Genomic DNA, 21,116 nt, shown 5'->3' with positions numbered 1-21,116 from the left:
CAAGGAAGGATTTTTGTTTTTATATTTTGTTTGAATTAACAGGGAATTTATGGGAGGGCTTATGTTATAGTCTGATTGGAAATCAGAAAATACTTTGGATTACATGCTTAGTTACCAAATAACTTTTATTTGAGTTCTGAGGCTATAGGTTTGTACTAATTTGTTAATACAATGATCTAAATTATGCAACAGTTAAACATTTAGGAACCTCCAGTATTTGAAGCACATCCCCCAAAAAGGCTAAGAAAAAAGTACTTTGGAACTGCTTATTTAGAAGTTAAACTTACCTCACTATAGTCTAGCATATTATTGACACAACATTAACTGATTTCGTTCTATGAACCATGCAGTTTTACAAACAATATTACTATTAAAGATGTGGATATCTCCAAGTAAGAGATGAAGAAAGATTATCTTAAAGTAGTTAAGTGGCTTGTTGAGTTTCACAGAGCTTGGGATGTGATAGGGGCAGAACTGCATTTTAAAGTATGTCATGTCATTCATTTTAATAAAAAGCTTTTAGGTTCTCACTTAAAGGTAGCTTAAGACATAGTTCTTAAGCTTTTATCACACACCTTATATTTCTAATACTAGTATAATTTTTATGCCAGATAATATTAAACTTTTTAACTGTCTTCTTTATTAATTACCAAATCATGACTGTTATAGCAGCCATGAGCATGTTGAGAAAAGAGATTTTGAGACACTTTAGCCCCCCAAATCACACCACCATGAGTATTATGGGGAAATGGAGTTATAAGAATTAGATCTTAAACAATTGTGGGAGGGTTGGGGGAGTAAAATTCTGGAAGGAAAGTTGGAGGAGTCACTGACCAGCAAATCCCAGAAACCAACCACATCCAACTGCCTAAGTGTGACCCAAAATGGCAAGTTCATTGGGAGGTCTCTGTGTAGCTCTGATATCTGTGGGTTCACGGTGGAGCATCTGTTGTGGATCTGGAGCTGCAGTTGGTCATAAGACCCATCAATTAGGAAAAAGAGCTGTATGCAGAGCAGAGGAGTGTAAACTACTTGGAACCCACGAGGCATCTCTGCATCTGTTTGTCACCATATCTGTCTGCAAAAAAAGACTGTCAGGGAGCTATGGGAATTGCTTCACTTCTGCTTTCTGAGTCTCATGGAAATTCAGCTTTTGGCTACCTCTAACCTGGGAAACATGAGGAAGGGAATTCTGGGCAACAGTTCCTGACTTAACCAGGTTGTCACAGCACAATTAACCCATAACTTATATTGCCAGCTGTCTGCTTTATTTTGCATTTAGTAGTTAGAGGGGTTCCACGTATAGCATGAAGCTGTACCTTGATAAGAACATAAGAAATGCCATGTTTACTACTAAATGTAAACAGAATATTAGTTTACTGCTACTACTCCTACTTCTACTCCAATTATAAATAGATAGCATATTGACCACTTATCTGCAAGAACTGTTGAAATTGTTTGCACACAGTTTTATCTAATTTCATCTTCTTAGAAACATGAGAGGTAACGTTATCATTCTCTTCCAACAGATGAGAGATCTGAGGTTAGTGTATGTTTGTATGTTTGTAGTGTCTGTTTGGCAAGTGTATAACTTGCCGAAGTTATAGGATCTTTCTATTAGAAGAAATTACTGACTAGTGTGTTAGGCTAAGGGGTGTAATCAAACCACTAGGCTGTTGAAAGTAAAATCGTGAATTTATCATTGTGAAAGGAATATAATGGTGAGCAGAATGTTCAGAGCCCTGGTAGGTAGTTACACTTGCTCCTGGTAGAAGAGGACTCACTTGCATCACCAAGGAAAGAGGACTGGGAGATGTAGTGCAGAGCCTCACAGGACCGCAAGACCCGATAGGAGGCAAATTGTAACGGTATTTATGGAGGAAAAACAAACCTTCTAATCTCTGTAGTATCTTTTGTGAACCCTTTATGTAAGGATAGAGAGGGAAGAGTACTAGCAAGATCAAGTTATCAGAAAAAAAAAAAAAAAAGAATAGGGAAGGATCACCTTGAGTAGAGTCTAATTTTCTTTTTTGAGACCATTACTCATAAGTACAGCAGCTGCCTTTATAAGAATTGTCATTCTTCATTTTCCAGCATAACCTGGCAGCTCATCTTAGTAGTACATTGATGATCTAGTGGGATTCTGGCAAGGGATTTCTTCTTATGTACTCTGTTAGCTGGTCTCCATGCACATAAAGTGGCACACGAAGCCATGAACTTAGAGAATGTGGGTGAGAAGAATTGCTAGTTTCAGGGAAAAAAAAAGAAAAGAAAATAATACCTGCCCAGTCTAGTGTATACAGGGGTTATATTTAAATATTAAGATGAATTAAAAACTTTAAATCCAATAAATTTTTCTTTGTAATGAAAACTATGTCATATGGGAGAGATATAACTGATGCATACACATTAAGCACCAAAAATAGGTTTAGCTTGGATTGGAATTGTTAACTTGTTCACAGTAGGAGTCATGATAAAATGTTTTCCGCTCCTTTCTCTCTCCCCATTTTTCCCACATAATAGTCCTGTGTGTTATAAGTGCTGTGAAAATATCCTCCTTCATCTCACCCTCTTATCATTCCCAGAAACATAACTACAAAATCAAGTGCTCCTTATCGGAGTTTGCGAATCATCTGTAGGTGAGACACGGGGGAGTTAAAATTACAATGAAATTCTCTTTCACAGGCAGTTGCTAAATTTTATATGAGTGATGTTATACCTTTAGCTTAATTTTAAAATGATATCAAAAATAGTTAATAGAGAAACTATATTTAAAATGCAAAATGTATGCTCTTTCTCTAACTGTAAAAGGTAACAGCATATTAGAACATTTTGCTTAAAGCAATCTTCAGTTGTTAGTGCCATCATTTTGTGGCTTTTGTCCTGGTGGTGATTTTTCTTGGCAGTATTTACTACTAAAATTAATAAATTTGGATCTCACTAGTGTGAGAGCTAGCTAAATAAGTTCTTAATTTATTTAAGGTGTGAAACATTCTGGAATTTTCTCATAATCCAATGACACTTAAAGCCCTTAGGAATATTTATGCAGCGTTCATTCAATCACAAAATAATTGTTTTTCTACTGTGAGACAGTCTTTTAAAAATTCTTTCTGATTGGATTCTTTCTCCTAACGTGTTGGTATTGATTGAATTGAGATATGGTCCACACAAATCAATACATGAGAAGACAAGTTGTGTGTGATGACAGTAATTCTATCTGCAGGGTAACTGCCAAATGTCTGGGTACCAATGATTTTATTTCAGCTAGCTGATCAGACTATGGTAATGTGTTAGTAAACCATTTTGCTTTCTTTGGCTTACAAAATAATGCTTATTTTCTTAGAAATATATATTTTGCTTACTATATCAATATCATTATATTATATATCATATATAATACATAATTATATATAATGACTAGAACGCTTAAAAATGCACATTCTTAAATTTGACTTGCTTTTCTGACGTTTTTTAGAGAACGAATGGTCTCAGAATCCTCATGCTGTCTGGTTTCCAATATTGTTCTATGCAGGAAGGTGATTGTGGCCAGGTATAAGACGATGACTGCAGCTACTAAAAAGTTCTCTCATAGGGAAAATTTTATGCACCAAGACTAAAGAAAAAATGGGGAAGAAAATTGTATTTGGAATTTCTCTAAGGGGCTAACAAAGGGGAGAGGTAAGAGGTATCATTCAGAGGACCTTGTAATTGGGTGGGATTTAAAAATCTCTAATCTCTCTCATCTAGTGAAGAAAACCCACCTGGGCATTTTATCCCAGCACTTGCTCATTCCTTGGATTGTCAGTGTTAATTATTAGGCAGTGAAACACATTTTACATGGGTAAGAAAGGATAAACATCATAGTTACAGGAAAAGCATCACACAAGGAAGATATGTTTGAGATTTTCAGCCTAAGGGCAAATGAACTTTACTATTACCGGATCCTTCTTTATTTCTTGCCTCTTTTAGCTCTGAAATGTCGAGTACAATTTTTATTTTTAGAAACCAAGAATGAGATGAAGCTGAAGCTCCTTGGTAGAGGAGAACAGTGATGCTTTTAAAAATGCCCACTTCAATTTATTATCTAGAACTGATACCTACTATTCACTTAAATTATGAAATACCTTTCTTACTTTTATGATATATTTGTCCATTTCTAGATGGAAAGGTAAATCCAGTTTTAATACCATGTTAAATTTATTTTTATATCTTTTTTTTCCATTGTGACTGAATATTTTATAAAATTGAAGTTACCAATTTTGTTATCAAGGTATATTTTATGTTAGTATTACATTTGCCTATATATTAGTTCATGGATATTTTATTTTAAAAAGGAAGATTTCTTAAGAGACCATCTCTCACATTATTTAACTAGCATTCTGTTTTGTTCACATAAGAAGAATCCGTATTACTATTATAACATTAATTGAAGGGAGTTGAGAAGTCACCAAAGTCACATATTCCAAGTGTTCTAAAATTATTTTATTTGGATTTCTTCAGATGCCTTTGAAAGAAATTTGATCAGTGATGGGTTTGTGTTTCCTCTTTCTCTTACTGTGTTGAAGTCCTGAATAGTAATTGTGGTTACAGCACATTAGAGATCATTTAGAAGAGTTTCTCATTGTAAGAAATCTCAAAAAATCCTAGCCATAGTGGAAGGTATTAGTCTTAACCCCATTTTACAGAAATGGAAACTGATGTTTAAGAGTGTTTACAATATCCTGTGCTGGGCTACACTACTCAGCAAAGGGGATTGAAATTAGTATTTAGTTTCCATAAGAAATATTTCAAATTATTATCATGACTTATGCAAGCTGGAGGAGTTAATTTTTAACTGATAGAAGAGTTCCTTTTGTAGGTGGATTCTATTCTTTTAAAGTTTCCATTTTGTGGCTTAGGAATTATCCAGCTAAGGGAAACAAAAAGGCGGGGAAAAAATTATTGCTCCTGTTAAAACCTTTCCAAGCCCTTCTTTGGAAGAGCTTGTTAGCCACTCCTCATGGAGTGCGTGGGTAGTCAGGATGAAGGGAAACAAAACAGAATGGACTGTTAGTTTAAAGGATGATGATGTGGCTTCCGTTTGCATGGTAGGCTTCCTTCCATTTCACTCCTTGCTTTGTTTTTTCTGACTCTGCATCCCTAAATTTCTCATGACTATACATATTACACGCATCAGGATTGAGTCAATTTTTGCTAAAATTTGAGGTAAAGTAATAGTGAACTTGTAACAATAGTAAAAAATAAAATCACCCTATATTCAGTAAGGGGGATTTGGAGTAAAGTTCTTATGCTCTAGCAGTGCTGATACAGTAGCTGTAGCCATTTGTGCTGTTCGGCACTTGAAATGTGGTGAGTGTGATGGAGGAACTGAATTTTCAATTTTATTTACTTTTAATTAATCTAAGTTTAAATTTAAATAGTTTCATGTGGCTAGTGGCTATCACATTGGACAGGGATGAATATAGCTCTAAGAGAGCTCAGAAATGGCTGCTAAAAGTCCCTGCCCCTTTCCTGAATCTGGAGTGCTGGTTCTTCCTTAGGGCTCATCAACCTCTACATCTTTTACAAATTTGAGCATTCCATTTTTCCTATTGTGGGCCCAGCTTGAATAGCTAGATCTCTATCTGTAATAGTCTTTCTTTAGCTAACATCTCGTCCTAGCCCTCTAGGTTTAGATTACTGGTGGCCTGTCTGCTCTCTCTGAGTCTTCTTTTAATTGGGACTAGATCCTGTTCCTTCCACTTCTGACTTACACTGACAACTACTGAGCATGACTTCTGACAGTTAGAGCCATTTACAGTTGGTGGTTTGTGATTCTTGAACATGCAGTGTCCCTTCAGTAATGTGCAGTGGACATCTTGGCTGTGCTCATTAGGGCTCTGCAGCTGGTTTCTACAACCTATTCTAGATCCCCACATGCCAAACCTGGGATGAAGCTGTCACTTTTCATTATGTTACTGCACAGATGGATCATTACTGGCTGTAGAATCTTGGGCGAGTTATTTTATCTCTTTGGCTTCAGTTTCCTCACTTATAGAATGGGAACAATAATAGTATCTAGCTCATTTGATTACTTGAGGAATAAATGAGTTAATTCAAGAGAGGTGCTTCAAATAGTGCTTGGCATATAATGATTGTTGTATAAATAGCCATTATTGACAGTATTTTAGCAGTTTGTATCAGATGATCGAATTAAAACTATTTTATTTGTTGACTGAAAAAATGTGCACAATGTAAAAGTTGAGAATTATGTTTTATTCCGCGGATTTTCTGAGGACTTAAGGTCAGAAGACAGCCTCTTAGATTGCCCTGTGGGACTGCTCCAAAGAGGTAAGAGAGGAACCAGGATACACAGGAGTTTTTGCAGTAAAAACCAGGTAGTCGGAACATCAAAAGATTACTGTTAAAGAAAACCCAAATTAATGAATTTTGCCCTTTTCTGTGTATGGGAAGATACAAGAATCTGGGCTCATTGAAATCATTCCATTGATATGCACCTTAACTGTCTAGGGCCAGTGTCCTGCTTTTTCCATCCTGAATCCCCTCAGGGTGCACAGTTGGGGGATGGCTACAGTGGCTGATGGCTTGATGGAGGCAACATCCTTTGTGTACTGATATGGCAGGCAACATTTTTCATCCACACATTTTTTGCATTTAACTCTTCATTTTTATTACTTATCAGAGAAATCGCAAAAATACATCCTTTTAATGATTTTTAAAATAATTTAGATTGAAAAAATTTTAGGGGATACTTAAGAAAGAGACTATATTACAGATCAATCTTCAAGAACTTGAAATTTGCATTTAACACTCAATTCACCCAAAGGTCCTTACTCTGTTACCTTGGGCGATTAAATGGGTGTGTTTTCTTTGCCTCTCCTTCCATCATGTTGTACCATTTCTCCTATCCCACGTTACTACCTACTTTAGTAACAAATCCTGGATCAACAGGAACTTCTTAGAAGGTAGTTTGAAAAAAGTCTGTTGTTAATTACATATGCCCTTTTGGACTTTACCATTGTCCCAAATAGCTTTACAATTTTCCACAAAGAATACTCTCTCCAAGCCCAAGACAGCTTTTAAAATCATAGAGAATGCCTTTTTAATGTAATTAAACTTACACATTAGAATTAGTGTCTCTCAGGTTAGAAATAAATATTTTATAATGGGTGTCTTTACCGGATACCAGCTAAAGTTTATGTAAGAATTTTATTTCCTGAAGGATAACCAAGCCAAGGACACCCTGCACTTATCTTCATTCAGTACCACTAACTTTATCTGTTGTGCTTAGCTCTGGCTTATATTCTTCTAAAAATTCCATTTATGTATAAATATAAATATAAATGTTATATATGCATATGTATCTTGGTAATTGCTTACTTTTTGTTAAGCAATTATGCCCAGAATACATAAGAGAAGAAAAAAGTAGAAAATTAGGATGAATAATATTGGCAGCTATGTAATATAATATGTAATTTTGTCGAAAGAGCCAAATAACTAGTTTGTAAATAGTGTTGTGAGAAATAGGTAGCCAACTAGCCAAAAAAAGAAAAAATCTATAACTCAAACCACTACCAAGATGAATTAGATACAACATTTGTATGTAAAATATGAGATCTTAATAACATAGCGAAGAAAACCTGGGACTTCCCTGGTGGTACAGTGGTTAAGAATCTGCCTGCCAATGAAGCAGATACAGGTTCGATCCCTGGTCTGGGAAGATCCCACATGCCATGGAGCAACTAAGCCTATGCACCACAACTACTGAACCTGTGCTGTAGAGCCCGCGAGCCACAGCTACTGAAGCCCACTCACCTAGAGTCCGTGCTCCACAACAAGAGAAGCCACTGCAATGAGAAGCCCGCTCACCACAACTAGAGAAAGCCCACACACGGCAGTGAAGACCCAATGCAGCCAAAAATAAATAAATAAATAAATAAATTTTTTAAAAAAAGAAAACCTGAGAAAATTTATAATCTTAAAATAGAGCAGTGCTTTATAGCCATAACTCCTAATCTGGAACCCATAAATGGAAGAAAAACTGCATTAGAGAAATCAGTCATGTTAGAATAAAACCTGTATAGCAAAAGTACCAAAATCAAATGCGAAGACAGGGAAAATTATTTGCCACTCATATGACAGAAATGTGCTAATATTGCTAAGATTTTCTAGAAATCAAGAAGACAAAAATTAAACCTTTCCCAAAAAGGCGATCATTTAATAAAAAGAGATTGTAAAATGGCTTTTCTACAAAGGAAATTATGTCTTAATCCTACTTGTAATATCCCTCAGAATCCTAATAGATATTCAAATTAAAGCAACACAGAATTTTTTAATCTTTTGGATTGACAAACATCCATAAGCCTGTTAAACCTATGCTACTGATATGGTTATTGGTAGTAAAATAGCACTCTGATGCATTGCCTGTGAGAATCTAAATAGTATATCTCACATGCTGGATGCTTTTGCAAGATCTATTAACATTAAAACTATATGCACACTTTGACCCAGACATTTCTTCTCTCGGAAATTTAGTTCTGTTGTTGCATATGCATGAAATAATGTTTGTACAGAAATTTTCACTGTGGAATTATTGTAATAGCAGAAACAACTTAAATTTCCATAGTGTTTGATGTTTAAATCAATTAACTTATGTCCATACAATGGAAAACTCTCCAACTCTTATAATTTAAAAAAAAACAATAAGGAAGCTATCTATGTAAAGATTAGAAAGACAACCAAACTGTATTGTTAAGTTAAAATTCAAGTTACTGTCCAGTCCGTAAAGTAAATAGCATAATGCAAAAATGCAGTCCAATAAAAATATATTTCAATACGCACATATATATAAAGAACCTCTGGAAGAATACATATTATTCAAGGTGTCATATGGGGACTGGGTGTATGAGCACAGGGGTTAGAAAGAAAAGTTTGCTGTATAATTTTGTGTATGTTTTTGACTTACGAATAGCATAAATCCTATATCTACTCCAAAAATAAATAAATTAAATTATAAAAAAGCTAAATTAGGGGAAGTACCCCTTTGGGAAATTCAAAATAAAAACTTATATTTCTATAACTTACATTTTAAGCCATCTGTAACACTATTAATTTTATTTATTATTTTGGCGTAGTGGACCTTTAGGCCTCTGAAGTTTATTGTTTTGAATTTCATCTCTGGTTTTATTTCGTTGAGTTATAAAATCATAATTCCTCACTGGACAGGCCTGAAATATGTTCATCATTTTTATTTTAGCAGATGGCAAAATAAGACCCAGGAAGATTACATTTGCATAATGTCAGAAAGCAAGGTAGTAGGAGAAATGGACTGAATTTTCTATTTTATAACTTTTAGCCAGTATTTCAATGATGATGAATTCTACTACATTGCATTATAGTTGCTTATATGTTCTATTTTAGTTTTAAAAGGTTCTATTTTATTATTTTATAAAAACGTTGAACTGCCTCTTCTTCAAGGACAAAATTGTTAGCAAAATGGAACATGAGAATTTTAAACTGAAGATATTAATATCTACTTTAAAAAAAATTTATTATTAGTCTGTAAAGGTCATCCTTTGCTACAAAGGGAATTCATTTTCTAACATGAGACTACCTTGAAAATATAATGTCTGTAATATTTGACAAAGTCATGAAAAGTGATTACTATTATCACAAAATTTTATAATTTAAAAAGAGATCAAGTTCTTAATGATAATTAAGATGAGAATATGGACTTTTTTCTGAAGTCTAAAAATTAACTTAATGGGAAACTAATAGTTATTTTAGCCTAAAAATGAAGAGTAACTCACTAGCATTTTTCTCTTTAAAATATATCTCCTTTTTCCCACTCCTAACAATTCTGTTTGCTGCCTTTCCATCTTAGATACCAGCTGCTTTAGCTTGTTTATTTTTCTTTGTTCATCCTAGTCTCTCTTCAAGCAATTAATCCTTGTTTCTTTCACTCCAGTACCTCTTTCAACAATCCACCTCTTTTCAAACAAGATTACTAAATAAATCTTTCTAAAACATCACTTTGTAGTATCACTTCCAAACCCTGGAAGCTCTAATAACTCACAGTATGTGCAAGAGAAATCACATACTTCAGAGACAAATGTTGATTCAAAACCTATTTATTCAACATCTAGCCATGTGCATGGTCTACCCAGACTTATTTCCTCTATTCTTAAAGCTACTGTTTCTGGAAAACAGAAGTTCAATTTATTTTCAAGTTCTGGCTCTACTAGTTGAGCAAGTGGAAATACTTTTTCTCTAATGCTACAGTGTCCTTATTTGTAAAATTGGGATGATAAGTGTAGTTACTTCACTAGATGTTGTTAGGATTAAGTGAGGTTAACACATGTAAAATGTTTTAGAAATTGACATGTGGTAAGTACTCTACAAATATTAGCTATTTTTATCCCATCTTCCTTGAAGACTCAAGGTTGTGTTTGACTCCTCCCTTAGGTTCTTCTGTGTCTCATGTATAAGATTCTATTCCTTCTCCTCTCCATTTATTCAAATTCTGTCCTTATTTCAGATCACACTTTAAGTATCTTTTAAAAAATCAATTAATTAATTAATTTATGGATGCATTAGGTCTTCATTGCTGTGCACGGGCTTTCTCTTATTGCAGCGAGCAGAGGCTACTCTGTTGTGGTGTGTGGGCTTCTCATGGCGGTGGCTTCTCTTGTTGTGGAGCGTGGGCTCTAGGTGCACCAGCTTCAGTAGGTGTGGCACACGGGCTCAGTAGTTGTGGCTTGTGGGCTCTAGAGTGCAGGCTCAGTAGTTGTGGCTCATGGGCTTAGTTGCTCCGTGGCATGTGGGATCTTCCCAGACCAGGGCTCAAACCCGTGCCCCCTGCATTGGCAGGCAGATTCTTAACCACTGTGCCACCAGGGAAGTCCCTAAGTGCCTTCTTTTTGACACAGACTTCTCTTTGCCCTTCAACCGGGCAACTAATATCATTGGACTGCAAATTTAACTTAGCCCTTGATCAAATACTTCCCAGGAGAAGAGAGCATGTTTTAATTATTTTATTCTATCTAATGCCTGGGTATTCAAGCTTGTCTCACAAATAGATAGAATGAATAAAGCAACAATTTTTTTACATGTTGTGCCTCTACTAGACCCAACTTGAAAAAAGTCTCTTCATCATCCTGGCAACCTAAATGAATGTCTTTTTATTTTACGTAACACTAATTGGGTGTTCTTGAATACAAGAATTTTTTCACTGGGATTTGTGGATGGGCTTCAGTAGGGTCACAAAGCCTCTGAAATTATAGAATTTGTGGTGTATGAATATGTTTATTTTCTCCAGGAGAAGTGGTAGGCCCGCAAAATATTAGGAACCATTTTTAATAATTTGTTGTTTTTACCCATACGTGCTTAATATGTAGGGATGAAACTAATAATACTATATTCTATCAATAATGGATATTCCATCATGTTTTGGGCATTATCTTGTCTTTTTCTTCTATTCCATGCTTTCAGTGCAAGATCTACTACTTTTGATGAGTTAAGTATATAAGATTATTATGAATCTGTTATTCATTGTAACTCACAATTTTAAGGCCTAAAGGAATAGTCCTGTTTGATTTTTCACATTTGACCAAATGGAATTAGTGCTTTAAAAAATAAATGGTGGTTTATTGACTTCCAGGATGATGAAGTAAGGAGCAAAACTCCCCAGCAAAACAAGTTAAGTAAAATTACAAAATGTTATCATTTAATATCTGTGGAAACTACCCTGAGGGCATAGAGCAAACAAGAAACATCCATTCAATAATATCTACTATATCTCTGTAAGAACAGTGAGAGACTGTGGCGTTTGAGCCACGACTATCTCCGTTACCTCCATTACCACTCAGCTCCATGTTATGGAAGCCCTACTATGAGCCTAAGCAGCCAAGAAGCTAAAGACTCCCTTTCCCCTATATCTCAGTCTGAAATTATGGTTTCACCCTGAGAGGCCTTTTATGATTAGTAGTTGCAAGGTATTCTCTTTTCAATCCTTTTATTTTCAACCTATGTTTTTAGCTTGTTCTTATCTAACAAGATCTCCTTTAATTAGAGTGTTCTTTGTTTTCTATGTGTCTCTGTTCCTCCTTGTTTGTCTTCTGTATTAACTGAATGTTTTTAAATATTCCATTTTATCTTCTCTATTGACTTTTTATATGCAAGTACACATCTGTTATATTTTCGCGATTGCTTTAGAGTTTGTGATTCATCTTTAATGCCAATCTTTAACATTCATCATACTATCTATCCAATATTATTTTCTGTGCTTTGTACAATTATTGTTATCTATTTTACATCAACATGTTCTATAAACTCCAAAATACATTGTTATTATATTTTGGTTTAAGAAGTCAACAATCTTTTAAAGAACTTTCTTCTTGCAATCAGAAGAAGTAGAAGTCTTCTTGTTAATTTTGTTTGATTATCTTATAATTACCATGAGACATGATATACCACTGTGATTATGGATTCATCTGTTTCTCCTTTGAATTCTATAAATTTTTGCTTAAATATTTTAAGGCTATATCATTAAAAGCTGAGATTTGGGTATTTTTAAATATTTTCCTTGTGTATTGATTCATTGTTGTTAAATTTTACTCTATCTGTATTAAAGGCTTTTGCTTGAAAATATACTTTCTCTGATATGGCTTCACCAGCTTGTTTTTGGTGGGGAAGTTATCTTTTTCCATCCTTTTATTTTCAACTTTTCTGTGTCCTCCAACTTAAGGAATAATGATTATATACATAATAAGATATTTTAAAGTGTCTAAATCTTTGTCTATATTATAGACAAGGTGAGTTATTAAAATATTTCTGAAGTTAAAAAAAGCGGTAGTACATTTATCATAGTAGAATTAGGCTATGTCATTTCTTAAGGCAGGGAATGAGTCCAGAGAAATCATAAAATTATCAAAATTTAACACATATTTTGAGATACTGGTTTCCTGGAAAATTTTAGAGGTTAGGGGAAAAAATTAAACAGAATTTTGTGTATGAAGGGAATAGTTGTAAATATTTTTTGCTTTTTTCCTTTTGTCCAGTTTTATTGCCATTAACGTGACATATAGCACCGTATAAGTTTATGGTGTGTAGCATAATGACTTGGCTTACATATACTGTGAAATGATCACCACAATAAATTTAGTGAACATCTCTCATCTCATATAAATTTAAAAAAAATAAATGTTTTTTTCCTGTGTGATGAGAACTCATAGGATCTACTCTCTCAACAACTTTCCTGTGTCATACAGCAGTATTAACTATAGTTATCATGTTGTACATTACAACCTCAGTACTTATATATCTTATAAGTGAAAGTATATAACGTTTGGAAACCTTCATCTAATTCTCCAGTTTCCCACCCCCTGCTTCTGGTAAGAATAAATCTGATCTCTTTTTCTAGGAGGGTTTTAAAAAAAGTTTTTAATTTTTGATTCCACATGTCAGTGAGATGATACAGTACTTTTTCTTTGTCTGACTTATTTCACTTTAGCATAATTCTCTCAAGGTCCATCCGTGTTGTCACAAATGTCAGCATTTCCTTTTGTATGGCTAATATTCCATAGCATACTTAATGTTTTATTTGAAAACAGAGGAGGGTATAGATTTACACTAAGGTGATGGGCAAATTTGAGAACTGTGTAAAACACATTTCTTAAGACAAAGATATCACAAAGAAAGAAAATTACAGGCCAATATCACTGATGAAAACAGATGCAAAAATTCTTAACAGAATACTAGCAAACTGACTCCAACAATACATTAAAAGGATCACACAATGATCAAGTGGGATTTATCCAAGGGATGCAAGAATTTTTCAATATCCACAAATCAAACAGTGCGATACACCACATTAACAAATTGAAGATTAAAAACCATATGATCATCTCAATAGATGCAGAAAAAGCTTCTCACAAATTCAACACCCATTTATGATAAAAACTCTTCAGAAAGTGGGCACAGAGGAACACACCTCAACATAATAAAGGCCATGTGTGGCAAACCCACAGCTAACATCATACACACAAACAGATCAAAAGATATACTGTGTTCTTGGATTGGAAGAATCAATAATGTTGATTCTACCAAAGGCAAACTATAGGTTCAATGCAATCCCTATCAAATTACCTATGGCTTTTATCACAGAACTAGAATAAAAAATTTTAAGATTTGTATGAAAACACAAAAGACCTTGAATAGCCAAAACAATCTTGAGAAAGAAGAATGGAGCTGGAGGAATCACACTTCCTGACTTCAGACTATACTACAAAGCTACAGTAATCAAAATAGTATAGTACTGGCATGAAAATAGACATATAGCTCAATGGAACAGCATAAGAAGCCCAGAAATAAGCCCATTCACTTATGGTCAACAACTTATGGTCTACAACTAAGGAAGCAAGAATATACAGTGGAGAAAAGGCAGTCTCTTCAATAAGTGGTCCTGGGAAAACTGGACAGCTACATGTAGAAGAATGAAATTAGAACATTCTCTACCACTATATACAAAAAAACACCTCCAAATGGATTAAAGACCTAAATAGAAGACTGGATACTATAAACTCCTAAAGGAAACATGGGAAGAACACTCTATGACATAAATCACAGCAATATCTTTTTGGGTCCATCTTCTAGAATAATGGAAATAAAAGCAAAAATAAACAAATGGGGCCTAATTAAATTTAAAAGCTTTTTCACAGCATAGGAAACCAAAAACAAAATGAAAAGATAACCTACAGACTGGGAGAAAATATTTGCATATGATGTTACTGACAAGAGATTAATTTTCAAAATATAGTAAGTCCCCTATATATGAATGAGTTCTGTTCTGAGAGCACATTTGTAAGTCCAAGTTTTTTCGTAAGTCCAACAAAGTTAGCTTAGGTTCCCAACTAACACAATTGGCTATGTAGTACTGTACTGTAATAGGTTTATAATAACTTTTCACACAAATAATACATAAAAAACAAACACAAAAAAATAAAGAAAATATTCTTAATCTTACAGTACAGTACCTAGAAAGATACAGTAGTACTGTACAACAGCTGGCATAAGGGAGCTGGCATTGAGTGAACAAGCAAGAAGAGTTACTGACTGGAGGAGGGAGACGCTGCAGTTTCACACGCGCTTTACGTGATTGGATGTGTGAATGCATGTTCACATCTTTGAAAGTTCACAACTTGAAGTTTCGTATGTAGGGGACTTGCTGTATACAAACAGCTCATAAAGCTTAATAAAGAAAATAAACAAACACCAAACAAACAAAAATCAACAACCCAATCAAAAAATGGGCAGAAGACCTAAATAGACATATCTCCAAAGAAGACATACAGGTGGTCAATAAGTACATGAAAAGATGTTCAGTATGACTAACTATTAGAGAAGCAAATCAAAACTACAATAAGGTATCACTTCACATCAGTCAGAATGGCCATCATTTAGAAGTCTACAAATAATAAATGCTGGAGAGGGTGTGGAGGAAAAGGAACCCTCCTACACTGTTGGTGGGAATGTAAATTGCCATGATGGAGAACACTATGGAGGTTCCTTAAAAAATAAAAATAGGGGCTTCCCTGGTGGCGCGGTGGTTGAGAGTCCGCCTGCCAATGCAGGGGACGCGGGTTTGTGCCCTGGTCTGGGAGGATCCCACATGCCATGGAGCGTCTGGGCCCGTGAGCCATGGCCTCTGAGCCTACGCATCCAGAGCCTGTGCTCCGCAACAGGAGAGGCCACAACAGTGAGAGGCCTGCATACTTCAATAAATAAATAAATAAATAAATAAATAAATAAAAATTTAAAAATTTAAAAAAAAAATAAATAAAAATAGAGTTACCATGTGATCTTACAATCCCACCCCTGGACATATATCCAGAGAAAACTCTAATCTGAAAAGATAATGCACCCCAGTGTTCACAGCAGCACTATTTACAATAGCCAAGTTGTGGAAGCAACCTAAAAGTCCATTGACAGATGAGTGGATAAAGAAGATATGGGGTGTGTGTGTGTGTGTGTGTGTGTGTGTGTGTGTGTGTGTGTGTGTATAATTGAATATTACTCATCCATAAAAAGTGAAATAATGCCTTTTGCAGCAACATGGGTGGACCTAGAGATTATCATATTAAGTGAAATAAGTCAGAGAAAGATAAATATCATATGATATCATTTATCTGTGAAATCTAAAAAAATGATATAAATGAAGTTATTTACAAAACAGAAATAGACTCACAGACATAGAAACAAACTTATGGTTACCAAAGGGGAAAGCTGGGGCTGGGGGGAGGAGATTAATTAGTAGTTTGGGATTCACATATTTAAGCTACTATATATAAAATAGATAAACAGTAGGGGCCTACTGTGTAGCACAGGGAACTATATTCAATATCTTGTAATAACCTATAATGGAAAATAATCTGAAAAAATATATATATACATATATATAACTGAATCAATTTGCTGTATACTTGACAATAACACAACATTGTAAATTAACTATACTTCAATAAAAAATTGTGTAACGCAAGAGTAACCTATGAAAAATTAAGGGAAGGAAGGGTATAGGAGAACCTGGATAGCTTACATTCTGAAACACTTTCTTTGGACTAGGTAGTTAACATTGTCAAATACTATAGAATATTTTTATTGAAGTGTGTTGCTAGAACAAGCAGCTTTTGATTCACCTAGGAACTTTATCAGATTTATTATTTTTTAAAATTTGCAGAGTGATATTTCTGTACCTTGCTTCCCTATTAGTATTATCTGGGGAAATCTTAGAAACCCCACTCTGCAGGCGGTATGCCTCAGACCAAATCAGAGTCTGTAGGTTTGAGATTCAAGAATCAGTATGTTTGAAGTTCCCCAGGTGGTTCCCTTTTGCAGCCAACGTTGGGATCTAACACTATAGGGCCATGGAAGAGAATGAAGACTGAACTAGACAATTAAAGGCAAAAAGAACTGGGGAGGATTTCAGAGGCTGGATTCTAGTCTTTGTTCTGTTATTGAGAGATAATCATTTATTCTTTGTGAAATCAGTTTTCTCTTTGTATCTTTTTTAAATTTTATTAAGCAAATATTTATTAAGGGCATACTTTGTGCCAGACATCATAAGAGGAGTTAGACTAATGATCTCCACATCCCTTCCAGTTCCTAAATTATATGATTTCACTGTCTACAGTTTATAAATTAGGAGATAATTGGCAATACAATATATTGGTGGCAATCATCTATATAGGATCAGTGTGTGAATGCGTGGTATAAAGCTTGCTGGTTAAAACTGTTTAAGGAATTGAGTATGCAGTACTGGTCAGAAGCATCTATTGTATCAAAAATGGAGAAGCAATCAAAGTTAATCTGTAGAAATAACACTGGACAAGCTGATAAAGTTATTAGAGTATAAATTGAGAGCTCGAGAAAAGACAAAACAGAAAAAAGTAGACGACAGACTTGCAAATTTTCCTTTTTTCATTTTTACCACCAGAGAGCTGAGGAGAAATGAATCATCTCAAACATTAATGTACACAGCAATCACTTGAGAGTATTTTTTTTTTTTTTTTTTTTTTTTTTTTTGTGGTACGTGGACCTCTCACTGTGTGGCCTCTCGACGCGCAGGCTCAGCGGCCATGGCTCATGGGCCTAGCCCCTCTGTGGCGTGTGGGATCTTCCTGGACTGGGGCACGAACCCGTGTCCCCTGCATCAGCAGGCGGACTCTCAACCACTGCGCCACCAGGGAAGCCCCACTTGAGAGATTTTGATAAAATGAAGATTCTGGGGTGGTAAGGCTACCCTAGTAAGTCTCTGGGGTTGGACCTAAAATTCTGCTTTTCAAACAAAGTTCCAGGTGATGAAATGCTGCTGGTATGAAGACCACACTTACAGCAGTGAGGAGCTGGAACTCAGTTGTATGATACAAGCAGAGCAAGAGTCTTGGTAAAGGTAACCTGCTCATGCTTCTTTTTTTTTTTTTATTCATGCTTCTTTTTGACTTGCCTTAGTAACTGCCCCTCATCAAGATAAGGACACCACTTTAAAAAATCCACATGAAAATGAGACAAACTCTAGCTACAGAGCAGCAACATGTCAAAATAATATGAGGGGGGAGTTTGGGGGAAGAGAATCTGTAGTTCATGAAGGTATGGTTATTTCAGGAAAAACCTGGTTCGTCTTTAAAAGACTTAATAGGACATATGAGATTAGGGAACTTCTAGGGTACCAGAGCACTGTTTTATTTCCAACTGCCTTTGGTCATAGTCGGTGTAAAACTTCACATACTTCATGAATGCATTTCCTCACCTATTTTTTGTGACATTAATATTGCATGGAAGAGAGCCTTACAGAGAACAGGGTTATTGAGTCAGTACCAGATACTAGTCAGGAAATGACATGCACTTCACGTGCAGATATAGTCAACAGTGCAAAGGCAAGGCGGAATATTACAGAGAGCACTGAAAGAAATAAAATAAGAATATTAAAGTTGGGAGTAAACCATGTAGAGAGAAAAAGAAACATTTTTGTCTGTTTTAAGGATGAAAAAACAAACTGAAGGGGGAAAGTGTATCAGTGGCCTCTTCACATTAGGAAAATAGGAAGAATATCTGTCAAGATACAAAAAAAAGAAGGAGAGGATTAACAGATCAGGAAAAAAGTAATCAGTAAGGCATTACTAAAGAACTTTTAAAACAACATTAAGATTCTGTTTGCTACTAGACACATAAATTGCTGGTGGAATAGATGCATGGTGTTGATGCTTCCTCCATCTATGCTTTGCAGCCCAAGGAATGGAGAAGTAGATGAATGTGTGTAGAAAGGGAATGGTGACTATTGTTGATAGTATTACAGAACCTAATTGTGGACAGGAGTAAGGATTGCATGGCTGACCATCCATTTTAGGGGAAACACAGGTAGCTAGAAATGAGCCAGTGAGCTGAGTGAATTAGAAGGAACTTTAGTTTGAAGTTTCTGATGAATGAATGCAAAGGGGAAAATGTGTAACTTTGTGAGGTATGGGAGTGAAAATATGTGTGAAACCTTGGGGTAGGAATACAGTATGAGATGTCAAGTTACCATGTTTGTGCAAGGTATAGATGACTGATGTGGAGTCAATATTATCATAAATGGCCTGAAGGAGAGGAGTGTTTTCAAACCACGATGCTGTGATGCTCCACAATGTGATTATTAAAGTTAGTATAGATATTTGCAAATGTGGGATGGAAGAGAAGCACATAAGCTGGCTCTTGAATTTGTCAAGGAGGGAGAAAAAAATGGATCCAAGATTTGGGGATTTGAAGAGTAGTATATTAATAATATCATAGATTAATAAGGTTGGGAAGAATTTAGAACTAATACAGTCCAATGCCCATAATTTTTAAATGAGGAGGCTCATAATCAAAAAGGTAAATTACTTATCTGGGAAAACAAATCTCTTAGTAGACAGTTGGGATTAGAATATAAGATGATCGACCTCTCTTGTTCTTTGTAGTGGTGAAATGATGGCAATGATTTTGCTGATAGGGCCTTAGGTGTACACCCCAAGGGCTTACTATAGACAGGAACTTTGCTCATAGGTAATGCAAAACAAAAAGGTAAAATGAATGTTTGATAGTAATCCCCCCTCCAGAATGTTAACTCCACAAGGGCAGCAGTTTTTATCTCATTTTCCCCCTGATGTATCCCTGATACATATTTGGTACTCAACATCTATCTGCTGGATACATGAATAAACACATTTTTAAATTTAGTATTTGCTAATCAGCTAGCTACTACTGTAGAACTATGACTCTGCTAAGGGAAGTGTTTTTTGGATACTTATCACTTCAAGTACTAGACTTTGATGAACAATAGGAATAGGTAACACTAACTGAACATACACTGTGAACTATATGGTGTACATATTTTTTCATCCACTTAACAACTCTTGGAAGTAATTATTATAACACAGGGCCTCTAATCTTCTATTTAAACTATTTCCTACTACTAAAGGCCAGTCTCCACAAAGATATGGTGACCTTATTGGGCAGACCTTACGGAAGATAATTTATAAGTAGGATTAAGGATTCTCTTGGGCAAGAATATCTCTTGAAACAAAGAAGATTCCAGGTCAACATAGGTTCATCAAAAGCCATTAGTTATCAAATGAGAGGTTCTGATTTGATAGGTAAAACCTTGACCTGTCCCCAGATCAGCTGCATAGATCCATGTGTGTCCTTTTGGCCGAGAGAAAGCCTGTTGCAGTAAACAGTGTAATACTCAAAAAAATGAGTAATATGATGAGGAGATTAAAGTCCCTCAACTCTTTGGACACAGACCACCAAAACGATCCATTATTGAGAAGGCTCAGGTGATAGCATCGTAGACATAAGAGGGAAAAGTTGAGCTTAGCACACTAATCTGAAAGTCTGACCTCTCAGCTTGGCCCATGGACGAGCAGCTTCAGCATCATCTGGGAACATTCAGAAAAGCAGAACCTCAAGCCCCATCCCAGATCTACTGATTCAGAAACTGAATTTTAACAAGCACTCCACCTTAAAGTTAGGGATACCTGGCCAAGCAGTTAATTGAAGTGGAACCTAGTAGAACAGTGGCAATGTCAGGGAGAACAGACTTGCACATGAGTAGATGTAAGACTTATTCTTAAGATTCTGTGCTGATCTGGTAGATGGATAAAAATACTACGTGTGCAGACGAGGGAGAATCTAGATAAAATCTTGGTAATTATTATTAACATGATTCCATCTTTGTAAACATAAGTCAGTGAAGCCTGGGAAAAAACTGAGGTTTTGTCTATTTTACAAATGAAGACACCACAGCTCAAAGAAGTTAAGTAACTTGCTCAAGGTGACACAGGGAGTCTATGTCATTTCCATTCTATTGCCAATATTTTAAATGAGAGGTGACCTGGCTATCAGGAAGCACACCCTTACCATCTTTTTTCCCATACGGAGCCAGGAGAGGCAATATGGCCTTTTCATAATGAGCATTTGGGCAAGATGGCTGTTCAGGTTTAGGAAATGCCAAGTTTCTACTAAAGCAAAAAAAGGTGGAGATGGAAAATGGTAAAAGGTTGGTGGTAAAAAGGACTCAGTTGATTTGAAAGGTTACAAAAGAA

At 35.4% G+C, this 21,116-nt stretch overlaps 1 protein-coding gene across 13 annotated transcripts in view; it reads left to right on the top strand.

Moving 5' to 3' along the window:
* Positions 1-21,116, top strand: part of LRFN5 (leucine rich repeat and fibronectin type III domain containing 5) — a 264,529-nt gene that overhangs the window by 58,878 nt on the left and 184,535 nt on the right. For 2 of the 13 annotated variants that reach the window (XM_067028520.1, XM_067028514.1), the window contains exon 2: positions 17,847-17,947. The exons of the other annotated variants lie outside the window; for them this stretch is intronic. The gene's annotated coding sequence lies outside the window, so the exon portion shown is untranslated. The remainder of the gene's footprint in view (positions 1-17,846; positions 17,948-21,116) is intronic. 13 annotated transcript variants of the gene reach the window in all.

The sequence above is a fragment of the Kogia breviceps genome, chromosome 3, assembly GCF_026419965.1.
Source record: "Kogia breviceps isolate mKogBre1 chromosome 3, mKogBre1 haplotype 1, whole genome shotgun sequence".
NCBI lineage: Eukaryota > Metazoa > Chordata > Mammalia > Artiodactyla > Physeteridae > Kogia > Kogia breviceps.
Note: the sequence above shows the minus strand (reverse complement) of the source record. Positions and strands in the feature narration are given on the sequence as shown.